This window comes from Diadema antillarum, unplaced genomic scaffold (genome assembly GCF_040938485.1).
Source record: "Diadema antillarum isolate AM-2024a unplaced genomic scaffold, OU_Dant_1.0 seq00000152_RagTag, whole genome shotgun sequence".
Taxonomy (NCBI): Eukaryota; Metazoa; Echinodermata; class Echinoidea; order Diadematoida; family Diadematidae; genus Diadema; species Diadema antillarum.
This window is the reverse complement of record NW_027271225.1, coordinates 458,284-466,790: the sequence shown is the minus strand read 5'-3', so window position 1 is coordinate 466,790 and position 8,507 is coordinate 458,284.

Sequence of the window (8,507 nt, the reverse complement as noted above, 5' to 3'; positions counted from 1 at the left end):
CCAAACACAGGTGCCATCCAGACGCTGGTATCACCCAAATGGACTACAGACAATACTGTCTTCATGTTTGATTGCATGCATTTATATTGAATTGTACCTAAAAATTATAAAGAATTTGAAGCATTCTGTCAGGGGTTATTTATGGTCAGCGTGTTGTGGTTTCATCTAGCCTTCACTGTTTGCCCAAATTGTAGTTACTGAAATGTTCTCAAACAAAGTGTCTTGAAATAGCAGTGCATGTAAGAAATACTTTGTTTGTCTGTTTAGGGAACCAAAATTCAGGATTGCTAATGTAATGGAAAATGAATGGATTATGAATTGACATAGGACACCAGACTACCTACTCCTACTGGAGGCATTCCCAGCCTCTGCCAACCCTGTCTGTAAAGTGATATCTCAGTCTGGACATTTAAAGGAGACCTCTGGATGATTTTCAGATTTTTACATTTGAACAACCATAAATTAGTTATACTGAGGACAGAGTTTCATAATTTACGATAACTGGGATGAAGAGTTAAGGGTATTTTCGAAATTTATAGCAAATTGCAATTAACAAGGATGATGACATGGCAGAGTCACCATTAGAATGCATGAGTTGGGGCTCAAGGAAGCAGCACAAAAGAAGAAGGCATGCATAGATTATACACAGGTGAACTCGCAAGCAGGCAGTATTGTAATGGAATTACACTGATACATTTCTGAAATATGTGAGCCTCCTATGTCATCATCCTTGTTCATTGTAATTTGTTTAAGGTTTTTCAAAGTATTGTTTCTCTGCTCAAGAACCACATTAAATTCCACAAATCTATAAATGGTGCTGTTGATTTATGTACTACATGATGTCAAATTATGAAAATCGTCTGGAATTTCCCTTTAAAGAGATAAATGACATTGGCGCATCAAAATATTAAACGACAGCATTTGTTGCTGTTGTTGTTGTTCTTGTTGTATGTGTGTGTGTGTGTGGGGGGGGGGGCTTATGTATTTACCACAGATTTACATATTTCAGATTATGGTGTTTTGAAGGGGAACCATGCATTGTACAATTGTACATTTTAAATCAGGCAATCAAGTAAATACAACTTATAACGATGTGAAATAAAATGAAAAGGAGACAGACATAGATACATGTACACTGTATTTTGTTTTATTTCTAGACCAGTGATCATGAGCACAACAATGTAAATCTTATAATTTTGTCAAACTGTTTGTATACTTGTAGACTGTGTAGCATACTTGTTGGCATGCTCGGTGGTAAATGTTGCACTGTACAGTATGGAACTATCTCAGGTTTAAAGACTACCATGACATGTGCATGTATTTTGTGGAAGAGAAAAAACAGTAACAGAAAGGGGATCTGCTAGCAAGGCAATATGTAATCTTACATTTTTTGGAACCTTTTAAATGCAATGAACTGCACCTTTGTGTGCATGAGTTATTATACAAATGAGCGATGTGGGAGGGAACACACAGAAGGATCCATTTGAAAGTTTTGAAATGGATAATGGAGGTTGTAACTCCTGAGACAAAGACAACGGACAAATTATGATTTCCCTGAAGAAGCATTTTAATATCTAATGTCATAACATACTTTATCTCCCAACAATATATATTGTCATCTTTTTGTTTGCAGCTGTACAATAGACTCCAAGTGACCATGTCACAGTGCACTAAAATTCTTGTACGTGTTGCTGAAGGATGGTGTCATGCTTTTTTTTTTCTTTTTTTTTGTGAAATTTTTGGAGAATAATTAAACACTGATCATGGTTTCTCTGACCTTCATATCTTCATACTTTCTATTCATAATTTCAGGTATTTTGTCAACAGAAATGGTTTGATGTCTCATTGCATCTGTTAGGTGGCTTGAATGCAGACTTACCATTGTCTAGGAATTCATTTTAATATTTAGTTCATTAAAATACTTCAATATTAATTACTTGATTAATAATTGATTTCCACTTGATCAATTGCAAGTCTCATTAGCTAAGTATGCTCTGATATTTGGCTACAATGTTGGATTTGGTCATTTCAGTCTACTCTCACCCATCTTTTCGTACTGAAATGTGTACATGGAAGAAGTAGTTAAAGCCAAATGGAAGATGTAGTTTGTATGAACATTGCATTTTCATATCTCATGATGAGTGAACATGTCTCATGAGTAGTGCATACATCTCATGAGGAGTAATATATCTCATGTGGAATTAATATATTTCATGAGGAGTGAATATATCTCATGAGGAGTTAACATATCTCATAAGGCATGAATATATCTCCTGAGGAGTGAACATATCTCATGAGGAGTGAAAATATCTCATCAAAAGTAAATATATCTCATGAGGCATGAATATATCTCATGAGGCATGAATATATCTCATGAGAAGTGAATATATCTCATGATGAGTTAACGTATCTCATGAGGAGTGAACATATCTCATGAAAAGTGAACATATCTCATGAAGAGAGAAATATCTCATGAGTGGATATATCTCATTAGGAGTGGATATATATCATCAAAAGTAAATATATGTCATGAGGCGTGAATATATCTCAGGAGTGAACATATCTCATGAAAAGTGAATATATCTCATTAGGAGTGAATGTATCTCGTGAAGAGAGAAATATCTCATGAGGAGTGAATATATCTCATGAGGAGTGAATATATCGCAGTAGGAGTGAACATATCTCATGAGGAGTGAACGTATTGTATCTCATGAAAAGTGAATATATCTCATGAGGAGTGAATATATCTCATGAGGAGTGAATATATCGCAGTAGGAGTGAATATATCTCATGAGGAGTGAACGTATTGTATCTCATGAAAAGTGAATATATCTCATGAGGAGTGAATATATCTCATGAAATATCTTATGAGGGGTGAACGTATATCATGAATATGTTGCCGTATTTCTGTACTTGCCTTCTCAAGGGTTTTGAATCTGTAAGCACCTTATGCCATAGATTAGCAGATGCTGTACTTGAATCCAATCTAGTACTTATAACTTCTTGCGTGGGTTTTTAAAGTCAGATATTGTAATGGTTGTTATATATTTATTATATTTAGTCTGCATGGTAAGGTTTGCTATTAACATCTGTTGAGATGCAATTATATTGGAATGTAAAGTGTATCTAATGGAACAAACTGGAAATATGTGATCATTGGAAATAGAGTAACACCTATGAATAAAGACTTCATATGGACGATTTAAATGAGAAAACGTGTGTTAATTTTGTGTCTTTTAAATGAGTGTTCATGTAGATGTCCTTGTAAATTAGTGTTAAGTTTTGCTGGGATTTCCAATTGAGGTCTGTGTATAATGTTCAGTTTAATACTTTATTGTTTTAATACGCTTATGGCAAAGTCACCCCCCCCCCCCCCGCAAATAAATGTAGATAACGTGTGTGTGATATATATATATATCTATATATATATATATATATATATATATATATATATATATATATATATATATATATATATATAATATATATATATAATATATATGTATATATATATTTATGATATAGATGCACACATATACATTGTGTACTATGCAAATACAGACATCTTAGTAAGTCACTTAAAAGTTTGAGGAAATTCGGGAAATCCATTTAGAAGTTATGAATCCTTAAAATGTTTCATGAGTTGCCCTGTCAGGATGGGAAATATATATAAATTTGTGATGTGACAGTTCATAGAGCAACGATGTACAGAAAAATATGAAAGGAATTCACAAAAATCAATTTCTTTAGGACGTGGAAAGAGCTCTTTACTTTGTTTCTCCAGATGAAATAGAGAATGATATTTGCCTTCAATCATCTCATCAGCAACAGGTCAAGAGATGTGTACTTTCCATTAAAAACTAAAGGAAGATTTGCGCACGTGACATCATACACTGCAGTAGTCTTCTCATCCAGCAGTGACTGTGCAGATACTTTTAAAAATTCATAACTTTTAAACGGATTGTCCGATTCTCCCCCAACTTCACTAATGTGTTCTAATATTGCTGCATTTACTCAATCGACATGTATATGAAGGTGGGCTTGTCCTATAATGAGCACACAAATGGTGTCGGAGTCATGTTAATTTGGTTGTCCGTCCTTTCATTCGTCTGTTCGTCCATCCGTCCCACATGAACCCCAAAGCCCCGGTCATTGCGAAGCAGCTTGGGTTAGAGGGTCATGGCCACAAATTATTCTCAAGTTACATTAGTTACAAGACCGACAGCAATCGATTCATCCACACAAATATTTATTAGACTTGATAAGTCCACTGTATTTTTGATCTAGGCCTATATGATTTTTTTCGATATGTCATAAACAAAATCCTTTCATATCAGGTAAATAATATAAATGATTATGAATAATTTCAGTCGTTGAATGTTGGATGTGCGATCTCTATGTACCTGTGTGTCTGTAGGCATCTTGTGTGTGGGGAGGAAGGGTATATTGATGTCTTTTGAATTGTCGATTTATTATAAGCACATACTTTAATCTGCTGTATTTGTTGGAATAAGTAATTTCGGACAGAGAGAGAATTTGTCCATGTCTGCTTGAGTGAAAAAAAAACCTGTTTGTCACTGTGTAGCTGTTCCTGAGTTTACCCGTCGCACACTTCCCGTACACCTAATTCTTCATCCCCTCTCCTCTCCTTTCCTATAGCTCACCACTCGCTTTCCATTCATGTATTAGTCAAACTTCATTACAAGCTGCGGAAGTCCCACAAACATGACGTGATTCGACGAAAAGTCGTTAACTCCTGTATACGTAAGAACCACATTTACCCTCCTACGCCGCAAGACATTGAGTTTATTAGATTTGCCCATATCTGAACGTCAAACGCACATGTTGAGTGTACAGTGTCATATTTAAATGCTGACTTACACCAAATGGAGTTGGATGTATAATATTGCATGTTTTCCTATACCCTCCTATCTTAATTGACAATAACATCATAGGGCAGTAGTTCGTTCAGTGAGACTATAACTTCGTATTTCGCAAAGGTCACTCTATCGGGATGACTCACAGGCTCGGAGTCTGCTAGCATCCTGGCACCCGTGTGCTGGGGAGGGAAGGGGGGGGGGGACAAAATTGTCGTAGGTATCTCATATCTACTCTTTAAATAGCCATGAAGACTGCAAAATGAATGTTGAAGTATAGATGGAACAACAAATTGTTTGGTGTTTTTTTTTCTAATTTGCTACTTCCTTTTTTACAAGAAATTGTATTCAACTTCGTTAATTTCGTTACATTCATCAGACAGTAGCTCCGAAATAGAGCTACCGTGAATAATAACGCATGTCGTAAGGTATCTTGGAGTTGAAGATGGGCTAGATATCAATTCCAGTTACAAACTTTTTTGTACATTCGTGAAGATTGACTGGATCAGAATAGAATAACAATTTCCTTTGGGCACAGAGCCTATTTTTACGGGAGCCAAAGTGTGAGTCACCATTTGTTACGAGGCTCCCCTGTGAGATAGACGGGGACAAACGCGGACTTTTATAACGTTAAGACATTTTACACTCATCTCTCTTCGTCAATGCAGACGGACTATCGTCATAGAGTGACGCGATGAAACTTTCTATTTCCAGTTCAGAGCAGGTTGATCTTTTTCTTACCAAACTCTTTGCTTATCCAAGGTTACATTCGTTACAATAATTAAAGCAATGATATTTATGTAGGCGCGAGAGGATCGCCATTGCAACATTTCGCGTGCAGACAGCATCGGAGTCGACGTAAGGTGACATGTACCACTGATTTTACTTACCATAAGCGACCACTGCCTGTTTCAGATATGATATTAATATCACATTCTTAACCTATCAGACACAGACTCTTAATAAAGCACTACCTGGATGTGAGCCCTTCACTGCACGGCTGCTCGGACTTCCTGTAACTAGGGTGTACAGGAGAAGTGTGCCGTATATATCTTGACAGAGAAGCACTCTGCCTATGTGGAAGGAATTTGTCTTGGCTTTCTGATGACTTCACCTCTGCGGTTTCTGCCACTTCGTACTTCGTAAAAGAAGACTCACATAACGCGGTATAGTTTTTAATCTATTATATAAAAACAAACCAACATCGTCTACTTTGTTCAACTGCCCTTGTGATTGCAAATATCGATAAGAGGACTCTGGAACTATGGCAACCATTTTCAGCAGTCACCGCAGCAACATGATCATGTCATCTTGTGCAATCATGATTCTAGTGATGGCCTCATGCGTCTCTGGTTGTCACAAAATCGCTAGCAAGGGGTCAAAGCGTCCCAAGAAACCGACGCCTGATATCGTATACGGTAAGCTTTCACCATGTTCCATAGCGCTCCAACCAGTTCATGACGCCAGTTATTAACAAGAACGAATTCTCAATGAATGAAGTTTCACTTCAACCATCTATCTCCTGTAAAGTCGAGAGGGTGATAACCACATTCATCATCTTTGTGCATAATTCGTTATGGATTAATTTATAGGTACCTACTAGTTTATGAAACAAGGGTTGGACTTTTGTTCGGACAGGAGTCAGACTCAGAAATGGCAGAATTAACCTGCGACGGTGCAATGACGTTGTGCTACTTTTAGATATTAGACCGTAAAATTTGTAGGTTTACCTCTCTCTACTATAGGAAAAATCCATAAAGATCCTTAGTGGAATTTTTTTTTTTAACTATAGTTGACGGATTTGTTCTCAAACCAGCTGACTTCAAAGTTTAAAACACGTGACGTGAACTCAGATTCACAGTTTGATGGTTCTCACCTCTCCTCTTCAGACATGAAAAAGGAATTCTCGTTCGATATTCAGTGAATTTGTTTCATTACTGACTTGTCTGATGAGAATGATTGGAGAGAATAAGAGGAGACCCAAGTCACCAAATTTCTCGGCTTGGCGAAGACGGATTCTGTATCCCTCATTAAATATGATAGATTCGCCATCTCCGTCTATCAAGGGTGATACTGTCCTTGTGAAGTCACACCATGTCTAATTTAGTCCCCCATAATATTGACTCATAGAGCACTTTGTCTGTTGCAATTATTGAAAAGAAGAGGCAAAATAATTTAATGTATTTTTTTCTCTCTCTCCCCCTACTTTCATTTTGTTAGAACTTTTCTATAACATATGATCATTGATGAAAAGGTTTTCAGGTTCTAAGATCCTGCATGATTCGAAACATGCCTCGCGCGTTTTCGACAACGTTACTGTTCTCTGGTAAACATACAGTATTCTGTAGACTCTCCGAGTGAACTCTGCCTTTTTGTTTTGTTTGGGTTTTTTGTAGTTTTTCTTAGTTTATTCGTCGTACATGAATGATCATGTTGTTAGTGTCATGTGTTAGATTAATGATACACGTTAATGAATTCAAACTTCACGATTCCTCTGTAAAAATTCGTATGATTTGGTATGAACAGCGACTCAAACACCGTGATGACAGTGTATCAGTCGTTACTGTCCATGCTATATCCAGAGTTACTGATGAAGACACGTCGTGGGTTTGCGCTCGCTGATATAATTTGTTGTCGTAGTCCATGCACATGAGTCACAGACAAGGGTGCATAACATACAGATCTGCTGAAGTTTGGTCTCGCTAATTGATATTGAGTTTACCTACATGTTCTGCAGCATTCATAGCTCTTCTGGGGTGGTTTTCACATTTTACAACCTACCCCTCCATCAAGCCGAGTTATTTTACCAAGCTATTGTATTGATATATTTTGTCGTTGAGTCTTCTTAATTGACATGGATTGGCTCGATCATTTGGAATGGTCACGGGAATTTATTTGGCCCCTTTAGCACGATGTTCAGACCTTCTTCCCATACAAAGAATATGATCGATGAGACGAAACGTTCCCTACATCTACTGGAGACCCAGGAGAGTGTGGAAAACGAAGTGTCAAACCTTCTGTAAAGTCAAAGTGTCATTTGAGGAAGAGATTCTACCTGATAAACCAACTAAGTGACATGAGATGAATCTATTTTGGTTATCTTCTGTCATCCTTCTCATCTCCCAGTGCATGACAATGTTGAAGAGGGGCACAAATATCTTATCCCTGCCTAAAAAGCCGGCCTCTTTGATACTGCATAGCTGGAGCAGCTGTCACATCCAGGGTCCTACTCTACATGTTTTGTTGTGGATAGAAGTTTGTTGGACGGGTCCAATGATCCCGTGAACGTTAACATTGTTTTTTTTTTTCTCTCTCTCCGAGTGGATGTGAATTTGCTTACATAAATGGACCGCGCGTCCTCTAGCTGAGTTTGCACGGTCAGTTCATGGCCATTTTGCGTCCTCTCAGATCAAGACGCAGAGAGAAAATTGATGCAATGATCATAATGGGGGCGCTATTTCACTTTGTTTAGCCTGCGTCCTCATGTAATCTAAAGCTACCTTGCAACATGACGCAGAATGAGAGGAGAACGTTCAAAGCAATCGTCGTCTTAAACGTCCGCGTCGCAAATCTAAAGGTCCCTAATGTCCACAATACACTATGTCCAGTGGGGGTCCAGTGTCTTAATTT